The sequence below is a fragment of the Aplysia californica genome, unplaced genomic scaffold (assembly GCF_000002075.1).
Source record: "Aplysia californica isolate F4 #8 unplaced genomic scaffold, AplCal3.0 scaffold00329, whole genome shotgun sequence".
Classification (NCBI taxonomy): domain Eukaryota; kingdom Metazoa; phylum Mollusca; class Gastropoda; order Aplysiida; family Aplysiidae; genus Aplysia; species Aplysia californica.
In genome coordinates this window covers 213,770-227,241 of record NW_004797599.1, presented here as the reverse complement: position 1 = coordinate 227,241, position 13,472 = coordinate 213,770, and positions in this window count along the sequence as shown.

The following is a 13,472-nucleotide window of genomic DNA, read 5'->3' as shown; positions in this document are numbered from 1 at the left end:
TTAACAATGTTAATGGAAAGATGTATTGAAGCACAGAAAGATCTGTATTTATGCTTCATAGATTATTCAAAGGCGTTCGATAAAGTTAGACATGATGAGCTATTAAAAATACTGGAAAAGCTAGACATAGATGGAAAAGATCTAAGAATTATCAGAAATTTGTACTGGGACCAAAAAGCTGCTGTACGAATTAATGGAGAATACAGTAAATATATGCAGATTAGGCGAGGAGTGAGGCAAGTATGTGTTATGTCACCAGACCTCTTTAACATGTGCAGTGAACCAATCCTTAGAAACATAGAAGAACGTCCAGGCCTCAAAGTAAAAGGAGAAAATATCAACAACATCAGGTATGCAGATGACACAGTTTTAATAGCGGGCTCCGGAAAGGACCTTCAATTGCTTCTAGATACTGTTGTAACAGAAACTGAACGTAAAGGATTATTGTTGAATGTAAAACAAACAAAATGCATGGTAATATCCAAAAAAGCAGCAAATCCTAGGTGTAATCTCATTAGCAAAGGTGAAAAGATCAAACATGTCCAACAGTTTAAATATCTAGGAAAAACGATAACTTCTGATGCCAAATGTTCCACAGAAATAAAAAAAGGAGAACTACAATGGCTAAAACTAGTTTCAATAAAATGAGCCCAATCCTGAAAAACAGAAACAAATCAATGAACACCAAAATGAAAGTTCTGAAATGCTATGTTTGGTCAATCCTTCTATATGGCTGTGAATGCTGGACAATCACTAAAGACAGTGAAAATAAAATAGAAGCAACAGAAATGTGGTTTCTTAGGAGACTGCTAAGAGTATCGTGGAAAGAAAAGAAATCAAATTGATGAAGCCCACGTGGGACGCTCAATGTTAAAAACTATCAGGAAACGACATTTGTATTTTTTGGGACACATAAATAGACATAAGGGTCTTGAACACCTAGCTCTCATTGGCAAAATTAAGGGCAAGCGAGCAGGGGTAGGCCCAGAACAACATACTTAGGGAACCTGAACAAATGGGTAACAGGGAAAGATCAGGGAAACGTAGCTATTTTGAGAGCATCCAAGCAAAGGAATGAATGGAAAACCATGATCACCGATGTCTGTCGCAGATCTGGCACTGGATGATGATGATGATTTGTTTATTTAACTTTTGCCATGTTTTCATTTACCAGTTTGATTTTCTGAATGTACACGTATTCATTTGTTTGATTTATCGATTAATTCAACTATCTATTTGGGTTTTTTTTAAATATAGAGTCTCTCTCTCTCTCTCTCTCTCTCTCTCTCTCTCTCTCTCTCTCTCTCTCTCTCTCTCTCTCTCTCTCTCTTTATATATATATATATACCAGTTGGTTAAAGAAAAGGAATGCCCAGAATGCGAGATTCTCTCACTCTTTACTATAAAACTAGACTAAGGCATGAGGAAAAAAACATCAGACCAGACCAGACCAGACCATCAATAATTTATTTATAGATGCACCAGCCATCCATGTCCAGGTTCTGTTTTAGCTTCTTTTTCCTACTTGAGGATTACAGTCAAACTCAAATCTCGCTTTACCTCTCCCGTTGTACCGTCTGCCCCGCTATACCGCCAGGTTTGGCCAATGTACGAAAAGAGTCCGCTGTATAACATGGTATTTTCACCTTTATACCGCCATCCTTCATTCATTAACTGTCTCAGTTGCGCGGTCCATATTAAACTATTGTAAATTTACCCCGTTTTACCGCCAAGGAAATTGCCGCCAGAAGTACACAGTACACACTAGGCTACACACGGCGCACGGCACATCCATTCGATGGTTGCTTGACAATCTTTCACACTTCACACACAAGTGTACGAGCTAAGCCTTGGTCCTAGATCAAACCCTTTTCGCTGATTTGCTCCCTACAGTTGTCTTGTAGATTTCGGGCAATATGGATAGATCTACAGTGATGTAGTGTGTCGCAAGCGAACACAATACAATGTGCAATGTACATATCGAAGAGTACAAGTAAAATAAGACATCACTTTTTAATTCAGCATCAAGTTTAGCTCCCCGCCTGAATCCGACTAAATTTTGGCGCTGGTTATGAAAATGCTATTCTATTTAGGCCTTGATCAATATAACATTTTATTTTTAAAATGGAGTAATTTTTTAAAGTCACCTGGAGAAAGTTTAAAGGGACCTCTCCATCTCGTTGCAAGTATCTATAGTCTATAGCGTCGCCATCTATTAGCCCAATAACTTACAGGCTAGCGAATGTCCATGGGGCTTTTATTTAGGGAGGACCCGGACTCACATCTAAGTGACAGATCCTAAGGGGGGGGGGGGGTAACTCAGTACTTCATCTAATGATTGGTAAACAAATTCCCTTTTCGTTTGACAGTCAGTGCTACATGTATTTAACAGAGGATATGAAAACCTCGTTGTACCACCAGCCCCGATATACCGCCAACTTCATGCTCGTTCCAAGGAAGGCAGTATAACGTGGTTTTACTTTTTTAAAAATCCAATTTGAATAGAACAATCTGATCCAACAAGCGTACAAATCAAGCCCCACCGTCCCTTGTGAAACATTTAGACACTGAGACGCAAGACAACTTAAAAACTATGGTATATACCTGAACAGGCAAAATACCCATACTGCTGTTCGTCTAAATATCAATTGGAATACATTTATTACTTACTGTATTGTTAAGCCTGGAAAGTGTACCAAAGCACAATTTGCGTCTATAAAATAATGTGGACTTGATGTATGTATTTATACGTCTGGAATGTATATCATAATACCGGCATCTGTGGTGTAGCGGTTAGTCGCTGCGCTGTCGTACGCAAAAGACGCGAGATCGGTACCAGAATGGGAAAAATTTCTTATCGAGTAACGTCGGTGGCCTAGTGGTTAGGTTATCGGACTCGCAACCGTAAGGTCGTGGGTTCGAATCCCGTCAGGGACCCGACGTTGTGTCCTTGGGAAAGGCACTTTACATGAATTTTCCTCACTTCACCCAGGTGGGAATGGGTACTCGGCTACAGACAGCGAACGATCTTGTCAGTTTGTTAGTGTTTGAGTGCTTAATCAGCTGCTTGCACTGTATGCTTCCCGGGAAGCTGAGAATGTTTCGGAGTGTTCTATGATCTGCTGGGGTAATAATATAGTGTAAAGCGCATAGAGCCTGCTGTTGAGCGGGGATATGCGCTATACAAAATATGCTATTTATTATAATAATAATAATTATTATTATTATTATTATTATTATTATTATTATTATTATTATTATTATTATTATTGTTATTATTATTATGTCATGGGAGGGAGTTCAGAGAGCCCGCCGACCAACAACACACAAAAGAGGGGATATTTTGAACGGGGTATATACCCTAACCCAACCCTCTAACCCAACTCTAATCCTAACCCTAACCCTAACCCTAACCCTAGCCCTCACCCTAACCCTAATCCTAACACTTACATAGTTTGCTCAGTGGACCTTGTTACGGTATGTGGGAGCCCTATGTGAAACTCCTCGCACTCATACACACACACTAACATACACACACACACACACACACACACACACACACACACACACACACACACACACACACACTCCTGTATGTATAATATATCTTAAGAGAACGAGTGTGAAAAGAGACAGAGAGAGAGAGAGAGAGAGAGAGAGAGAGAGAGAGAGAGAGAGAGAGAGAGAGAGAGAGAGAGAGAGAGAGAGAGAGAGAGAGAGAGACCGGCGCTTGTGGAATAACGCTGATAAAATGTTCCTCACTGCATGCAACGTAAAAACAAACTGGTATATCAATCTTTTAATTTAAGGTTTATTTGACGAGATCTCTTATGACGTTAACCGTTAACACACCTCCTTCTTACTTGGCCGGTAAGGTTTCGTTGGTTTATTTGTTTGTTTGTTTTTTTGTTTGTTTTTGTTGTTTTGCGGGAAATGGTGAGGGGGTATCATTTCTCTATATACTCTGCACTGTCAAGCTACGCAAAATACAGACAAAAAAGAAACAATAAGGGAAGACATCCTACATCATACGTTGACAACGTAAAATTTGACAGAGGTCAACCGCGTCGTGAAATTATACATCAGAGCAGAGACCGCGGGGTTATGGAGAGAACTGTCGTGTCAAGTAGAGGATGGGCCACAAACGGACGGGCACGGTCATCAGGACAGGTGACGGAACTCGATAGAACTTATTTCGGACGGTCATCCACACCAATATATTATTTATAATTTGATCCTATACACGTACTTTTCAGCTGTTAGTAACTGCTGCTTGCTTTGTGTGTGTGTGTGTGTGTGTGTGTGTGTGTGTGCGTTTGTGTTTGTGTGTGTGTGTGTGTGTGCATGTGTGTGTGTGTTTGTGTATGTATGTGAGTGTGTGTGTGTGTGTGTGTGTGTGTGTGTGTTAGTGTGTGTGTGTGTGTGTGTTTGTGTATGTATGTGTGTATGTATGTGTGTGTGTTTGTGTGTTTGTGTGTGTGCATGTGTGTGGGTGTTTGTGTATGTATGTGTGTATGTATGTGTGTGTGTGTGTGTGTGTGTGTGTGTGTGTGTGTTAGTGTGTGTGTGTGTGTGTGTTTGTGTATGTATGTGTGTATGTATGTGTGTGTGTTTGTGTGTTTGTGTGTGTGCATGTGTGTGGGTGTTTGTGTATGTATGTGTGTATGTATGTGTGTGTGTGTGTGTGTGTGTGTGTGTGTTAGTGTGTGTGTATGAGTGTATGTGTGTGTGGGTGTTTGTCGCATGCGTGAATATTGTTCGTACAAGCATTTAAGTAAAGCGCCCAGAGCTGTATTTACACGGGAGTGGGCGTTATAGAAATGATCTTCATTATTATTATTATTATTAGTTTTGATCGTGTAGGTACGTTTGTTTAAAATAGGTCACTCGATTGCAGTGTGTTGAAGCGGCATCCATTGTTGAAGCAAGAATTCGATGGACAGTCGGTGAGTTTCTGTCTGATATCCAATACATTAGCGAGACATGAATATTATCAGTCCGCAAAAAGCACAGCTCAGTTATTTTCTCGATTGCATGTCTTGTGAGGGGCGGTTTCGTTTCGAAAACGTGGTTTGGGTTTTCTGAAACATTGGCTGTTTGTTTCGTATCTTTTTACTGTGGGTAAGGCTGACTCCTTTCCTGTCAAACATCCCCCCCCACCCTCTCCTCTAAAAATTTTCGGGGTGGGGGGGGGGAAAACAATGTTTTGGGGGGGGGGGGAATTTGACCCTTTTTTTAAAGAAGCCCCTGGGGGGGGGGTTTTTTCAGGATTCAAAAATGACCGAAAAAATGGAGAGGAGGGGGGAGAGAGAAACGGATTGAGGGGGGTGGGGGAAGTTGACAGTACTTCAAAATGCGCCCTTGGGGGGGGGGTAGTAGGTGAAGTATTCAAAATGTGCTGGGGAGGGGAAGGGGCGGGAGAAGTTGGCAGTTGTTGAAGTATTCCAAATGCGCCGGCCCGGAAAAGGGAAATGATCAGTAACTGTGAGTAGTCGCGGCGGAGCGGAGAAGACGGAGGTGTGGATCTCCCGACAGTCAGACGCAGACGACCGGATCAGACCTGTCAGTCCAGGGACATTGAGATCCCCCCCGCTCTTAATCGATTTCCGACCTTGGGTGAAGTTTGGCTGTCTCTCAGGGTCTCCGAGGGAAGCCGGGTAGTGAGTGCTGGGACTTGGGCGCGATTTGCTTTGATTCGGTATCAGTTTAACGCCCTGCTGGACGAAAATAGGCCATGCATATAGAAATGCTTTGTTTTGTTTTAGTAAGAGTTTCACGGCACTTGCAACTCAATAAGGACCTATTCAGTCCCGAAGAAGAGAGGTGTTACACGAGAGTAACAAGCACAAAAAGGAGGAGGAGAAATAATGACGATAGAGATTTGATAGAAAAGAAGAAGCAAACCACACCAGACCACCCGATAATCACACGCGGTGGGACTCTGGTGCGATTTGCTTTGATTAGGTATTAGTTTAACGCCCTGCTGGACACAAATAGGGAATGCAGATAAGGATGCCCTTTCGTAACAACAGGACCTGCGTCTGTGAGTGTAGTGTTTTGTTGTTTTGTCGCCGCACGCGAAAGACCCGAGTTCGACTCCCGTGTGGGGAGAAGTTTTATCGAGTATCTCGGTCTTTCTTCTGGGACATTGGGGTTTTTTTTCCCGGCCCGGGTTGGCTCTAGCATGCAGGACTGCAGACCTCTTCCGAATGATCTAAATAGTGTCGACAGGGGCGTTAAAAACAAATATGTTTTACAAAGTAGAAACAGTTGCTACGACGGGAGTTCCGATCAAGCCCATTGGAAATATCGTGATTCTTGTCTTTGGTAATTTATTGAGTTTGATTGGGAAATTGGTGAATATCAATCTAACATTCTATATAAGAACAAAATGAATGCTTTGAGATGTGGTGCTACCGTAGAATGGCCAGAATAAGATGGAAAACAAATAGGTGTGTCAGATTCTACACACAAGACAGACCCTGCTGATCAAAATAAAATATAGAAAAATACAATACTAAAACCATCTGAAAAGATACGAGAACATTGTGAAAGGGGTGCTTGAAGGAAAGATGTGGGGCAGGATAGCCAGAGGAAGGCAAAGAATAACAAGGATGGACAACATAAGAACATGGACTGAACTGGATATGGCAGAATGTGCAATGGCAGCTCCCGACCGTAAAAAATGGAGGGTCATTACACGTCAACCTCTGAGTCAGAGATGATACCTCCAGGTATCCAGTTATTCTACAAGTCTAAAATAGATCACGTAAAAGAAGATACACACACGCACTGTTAGCTCGCTTGTATCAAGCAGAACTAAGGGGCAGATGGCCCTTTTTCGAATCTCCAGCGAGGCATTCTAAACTTGGGCTGTTTTGAGGGCGTTTTTAAGGCTCTCCACTCATTCTGGCTCGGTCCTATTACTACTATTAGACTAGGATGTTATTTAATTCGAAGTTCCCGTTTCTTAAATAAGCTCACAGTGTTAAAAGAGGCATTAAATCTACACGCTGACAATGAAAGTAGATGCTTTCGTAGAAACAGGTTCCGCGAGGAAGTTAATTTTCGAAAGCATTATAGAGATTTGTTAACTTGGGTCGGGACTTGTGTATTAATTCAGCGCCTTTCTCAAGAAAGAAAGAAATATAAATTATATTGTTACGGTGATATGAGCTTCCATGAGCTACTTTCCTCTCGCAGTGGCGAAGCGTCTATATAATCAAATAATCACTGCTTCCCTTCCTAATTTTGAAACATTGCCGAAGTCAAATTCACCGATAGACCTCTTAAATTAAATTATATAAAAAGACACTCATAATCACCAAAGAATAGTATGCCTAACATCCAAAAACGGTTTCATTGCCACAGAAATAGCCTGTTCACCCCTATCGTGCCACTCCATAAGCAGTCGCAAGCTTTGATTAAGTAAGCTTACAGTGAGGCTGGAAGAGTCTACCAAAAGAGTTGAAGGGTACATGTGTGCTAAAGTCCAAACTGTTTCATTGCCACATATACCCTGTTCACCCCTTTCGGGCCACAGTTACAAGCAGTCACACGCACTGATTATGTAAGCAAACTATTACACTGGTCGAGTCTACCTCACAGATGTGAGGGGAACTAACTCCTAATAATATCTTGATTTCTGCGAGTGCTTGTTTTTTTCCTCGACTTTTTACCATCCTATAATCAGATCGTGACCTCGATTATGACACCGGCTCCTGGCCGCGAAACGCTAGACAAAAACATCCAAATGTGAAATAAAAAATTAATAATTGTCAAGTTCTACCAAAGAGTTTAGTCTCACTGGTCTCATACTGTAGCACTGACATCTCTGCTTCTTTACCTTGTGTTTGTGTATTTACATCTAAAGATAAATTTAATGTTTGTTGGAATAAATATTTAATGAGATACTTTCCCGATTATTTTAGCGGTTGAAGATGCATGCAACAATATTCAGGATTTGTTTTCATTCACAACTCAGTGTTGCCGCCTCGAGTAAGATTCTTGTGTGATATCTCCAGGCCCTATCTGGTCCTGTCTGACTTTGATTACCCTGTCAAACATGTCAGCCTTCGCCCCTGTCCTGTCGTTATCTCGTTTTGTGTGAACAGAAATACGTGTAAGCATATTTCATAAAGACAAATAATTAGTATCTTTCCCACAGGAAATCGAGTTGGTCAAAACTTCCTATTGCATAATGAGAAGTCACACCGGAAGTGGTCAGATAAGGCTACTGTGCAGAGTTCAGCGGAGTTAATGTTCTTAGCTAGATCTAGATCTAGTGCTTGCTGTTCTTGAAAGTACAGTTGAACCTTCGCTCACGGCAGTTTTTTGTTTTTGTTTTTGTTTTTTGTTTTTTACGGCGCTCGTAACTGCATAAGGTTATATGAGCGCGTTGGACACATGCAACATTTTTCCGTTGGTAAGTAATTTTGAATTTTGCTCGGGTGCGGCCGAAGCCTACTCTTATCTATTTTAGGACCACCAAGGGATCTTGGTGGTTTCTGCCAAGGTCAAACAAGTCTGTGTGGGATACGCCCCATACACAAAATGACGGAGAAGCCTGATATGAAAGTTTCCTTGTTCGGGCATCGCACTCGTGTCGTTAACCTGCAAAGTAAAGAACTGTATAGTATAGTATAGTATAGTATAGTATAGTATAGTATAGTATAGTATAAGGTTTTACGGAACTGTGCCAATATATCATTCTCTGTATTCTAAAACATGTCTTCAAGCATAAGAGATTACAAAACTTAAAACATAAGATAAGAAAAGGAAAGATTAATACGTTGTTATTGTCCAGACGCTGGCACATTGGTTTGCTGTTTCAACACACACACACACACACACACACACACACACACACACACACACACACACACACACACACACACACACTCACACACATACACACACACATACACACATACACACACTCACACACACACACTCACACACACACACACACACACACACACAAACACACACACGTACACCACAAATCGCAGACACACACACACGCACACATGCGGGCACGCTCGTGCACCATACGCATATTATTTTATTCCCTCACAAACCCCCTCTTCCTCTTATTACATGGACACATTATGCTTGCACCCACGGTTACAGCGTATGATATCACAAAACAATTATTAACAATATTTTTTCTTGAAGTGAGAAATGCAATCAGTATAACGATAGTAATCCGATATTATTCTGATAGTAGATGCTTTAAAGGTCGTAGAAACCTGTGTACTTATGTTACAAGTTAATTAAGGTGGTAGGAGTTTATGGGGTGATGGTTAAAATGACCTGCTGTATATTTAGCTATTATAAAGTAGAAGTAGAAGTGTAGATCTTAAACTTCTTACAGATATTTTCATGTGTGAGAACAAAGGATGCTGGTTGTCCGTAAAGATGGAATAAATCTTTCTAGAGCAAGCGGTATTCTATAAATCATCGGCGAAAGGTGGATTAAGGTCAATTCTCTACATTGTTTTTCTTGGGGATTTTTTTTACAATATTGCAGATAGGTTACGTTAATAACAGCAACGACAGAAGTTATACAACTAGATTTTCTAAATATATGACATAACTAAACCAATAATGCTCTCTGGTCGATTTTGCTAACGTCAAGAAATTTAGTCAACCTTTCACTCCCTATAGTCGATACCAATTTCTACCATTAGTATTCCGATACCTTCCTCTTTACGCAACATTTCCCCTCTGTGTTGTATCAGGCTGGAGATTGCCCTATGATCAGGCGCGGTTCGTCCATAGAGCAAGGTCGTGCAGTGCCACCCAAAATGTTTTAATGTTCTATGACGTAAAACATCCACAATAATAAAATAAAAGACGCCAGAAACAAACACTAGCCAAATATTAGATCAAAACAAGGCCCTCGATGGCGCTGTAACTGTCATTTCTATTATATGGCGCCGTAAAACATCTACTATGCCATGCCTAAGTTCATGCGCTGTATCTAAACATAACAGGATAATCAACAGTGGAAACCTGACTATAAATCGTTCTTTGGGATAACCCAAACGATGACGACACTTGTAGAGAGTTTGACGGTACATTAATATTAATAAGACGGCACATTTCAAATGTGCTCCCGCCGAATAGCGCCGAAACATAGCCCACAGTAGGCAATCTGAAAATAAACGCCATAGACTGTGCACTATTCCATGCCAAAATTATGTGGGCCCCGCAGCAATCCAGCGCAGTGCTCAAGTGAATTGTGATCGGTTCATTGTTTTGTCGCTATTTTAAGTGACTTTGTGACCGTAAACCTGAGAGAGGTGAACGTGACATATTTAAGTCGCCGTCCTATCAGTTGTGCTTTTGAACGGTTTTGTAGTGGAGTGGTGAGAGGTTTTACTTGAGTGTTCAGTTCTAATGCATGATGAATGAAATTGACGTTTTGCAAACAAACAGATTTTTTTCTAGAAGTCAAAGCCACAAGTAAAAAGAATGAAAATAAAAGCACAAGGTCTTCCTTCACCAACCCAAAGATCCTAAAATTATACAGCATCCCATTTACTCTGCCCTTGATTATCTTCAACCTAAGATAGCTTAATTGTGCACGCCCACTTTTAGACACCCTGCCTATGATGTAACTTATAACCAAATTAGAAATGTTTAGACGGTTATGGTTTTTTATCAAGTTAAAAACGGATTAAAATGTACTTTTGGTCCGATATTAATATTACGTACAGACCTGACTCAAAAGAATGTACATGTGCATGGCATCAAAGATCGTTATGTATGATCATTGAGGACCCTTTCTTGACATATTCGAATCTAATAAATCGTCAGTCTTACCGTTCTTCTGTGTTCTGGTACCACGCTTCTTCTTTCTTAGTGTCCTTCTGTTGTTTTTTTGTTGTTTGTTTTGTTTTTGTTCCAGGTTGGTACTGTTTCGCTCATGTCAAGGTATTTTGTTTGTGTGAAGATCCGAAAGTCTCCCACGGTTGGTTTTGTTGTTGTTGTTGTTGTTGTTGTTGTTGTTGTTGTTGTTGTTGTTGTTGTGGGGGGTAATAACAGAAGAATGTGAGGATGTGAACTGAAGAATTCTTTGAAACGTCTGTAAAAGCTTTAAGCACAAACATGTAATTATACAATTTTAAATGTATTGACCCCTGCACTGTTGTAAAGTAATTGAAAGATCTTGAAGATGTTAACATCGATATCGGGGGCAGAATCTTTGATCTAGGTCCTCTATACCTCTATACTTTTTGTATTTTACCTCCGGGATAGGGGGAGGGTGAGAGATAAGAAAGGGGGAGAGATGAGAGAGAGAGAGAAAGAGAGAGAGAGAGAGAGAGAGAGAGAGAAAGAGAGAGAGAGAGGGAGAGAGAGAGAGAGAGAGAGAGAGAGAGAGAGAGAGAGAGAGAGAGAGAGACGTAGGCCTGATATATAGGGGGAAATCCCCTTGTGATTGTATGCAGAGTGTAACAAATAACGGAATAAATATTGTACACCAACAGGATGCGCAGTCCTTCCGATGGAAGATGTAACAAACAAACACATAACATGTATACACAGTGATGCTGCTTTACGTTTTAATCCTATCCGTACGTCGTGTTTTACTATGGTATCCATACGATGTGGGGAACTCTGTGACACAACTTTCCAAAGAGGAAATTTACCCGTTAATCCGATCCATACGCTTTGCATAACTGTCAGTCAAAATGATATTTTTAGAAATACTGAAAATTTCAAAGAGATCTTCGTACTAGAAGTATTCTAAAATATGAAGAATACAACCCCGGGGATACAAAATGACCCCAGGGGGTACAGATAGGGTTAATAAGAGTTTTAGGGCACTTACAACGCTATATGGTCATATAAGTGCCGAAGAGTATAGTGGGGTGAAAAATTCGTGAAGCAAATTATGCCCTGTATCACCTTAGCTATCGATCATAGACTCTCCAACTTTTGCATAATGGCTTGTATCAGTTTGTATCAACAGATCAATATTTTTATAAACACCTGTTCGCTGTATTCTAGAAAATTCCTTAGTAAAAACTTATACAAAAATCCAAGTGGGTGGTTTCCACAGATTTTAAAAGGTTTACATTCTAAGAGTTGGGACATTGTCATTTTCAAAAGCAAGTCCGTCCTTTCTCTAATCGAGACGCCATACTTATTGAACGCATGTTTTGAGAACCTTTAGTGTAAAAGAAAAGTTTTCAACATTGTTTAATTTTTCTTTTCTTCCTGGGTTGTTGGTTTTATTGTTTTGTTGTTGTTTTTGGGGGATGGGGGGAACCAAGCTTCTTCTTTCTCCTCTCCATTTTTTGTACCCACAAATGATCGCATTTTATTATTTAATGCCTTAAGTACTTTAAAACGTACTGGCACAGGTACATCGCTACTGAACAGGCGTCAAGACCCGGGCAACATTCAAAATGTCATACCAACTGAAAATGTTTGGTGCGTTCGAGCTCGTATATGAACGTATGCAGTTGCGAGCACTGTAAATCACTTTCCAAAAATGTTTTTTTGATACTATGAAATATTCAAATTCACGTTTCTGATTTGTGTGCGATGGTTCAAAATGTGCAGCAACATTTATGCGCAGATGAGGGGTGGCACAGATATTTATTGCGCAAATTGAAAAAAAATAGGATAGGTTATATCTCGCCCTTCTGATAGAGGTGTAAAAAACAAGCACAAAAATGTGTACACATCTGTGCAAAGGTATGGAAAATCCAAATAAAATTAGTGTGTGGATTTATGTGAGGGCGAGGAGTGTAACAAATAGAAAGAAACATGCACTCCAACGTGAGGTGCAATCCCTCAGATGCGGGTATTGACTTGATAGAACAATCATGCTCACATGTGAAAGGTGTGAAAAATCAAAAGATACGCTGTGTATGAGTTTATGTGGGGGTGCAGGGTGTGACAAATAAGCACATAAATTGCTAACCAACAGGATGTGCAAATTCTGAAACTGAGGTATAATTAACTTACCAACCCCAATCCCCGTGATCGCGAAAATACTATATTATGACTTCCATTTTTGTGGGGAACTGCACCAAATTTGAGACGAATTCTGTTTGATCATTAATACATCACAGTATGCATTATAATAGGTTATACGAGCACCACTGCATCAGCGATGTCTTAAAGTAACTCAGAAGAGTCATCTTGCCTTTTGAAAAAATACGCTGAAGAAATCAAGCCTTCAAAGACGGCTTAGACACGTCATTGCGGGGTTATGGAGTTCATTCCAGATCTACATCTTGTTCACCATCTGAAAGAGAAAATCGGAGGTGGCACAATTCAAAGTGAGAGAAAAAGACTCAGTAAGACATATTTAAGGAACTGGGTAAGAATAGATAAGACGGTGCGAAATGGGAAAATGTGGAAGCAGTTCGCGTGTTGTCGTTCGTGATAACGTCAAAGATAGATAGATAGATAGATAGATAGATAGATAGATAGATAGATAGATAGATAGA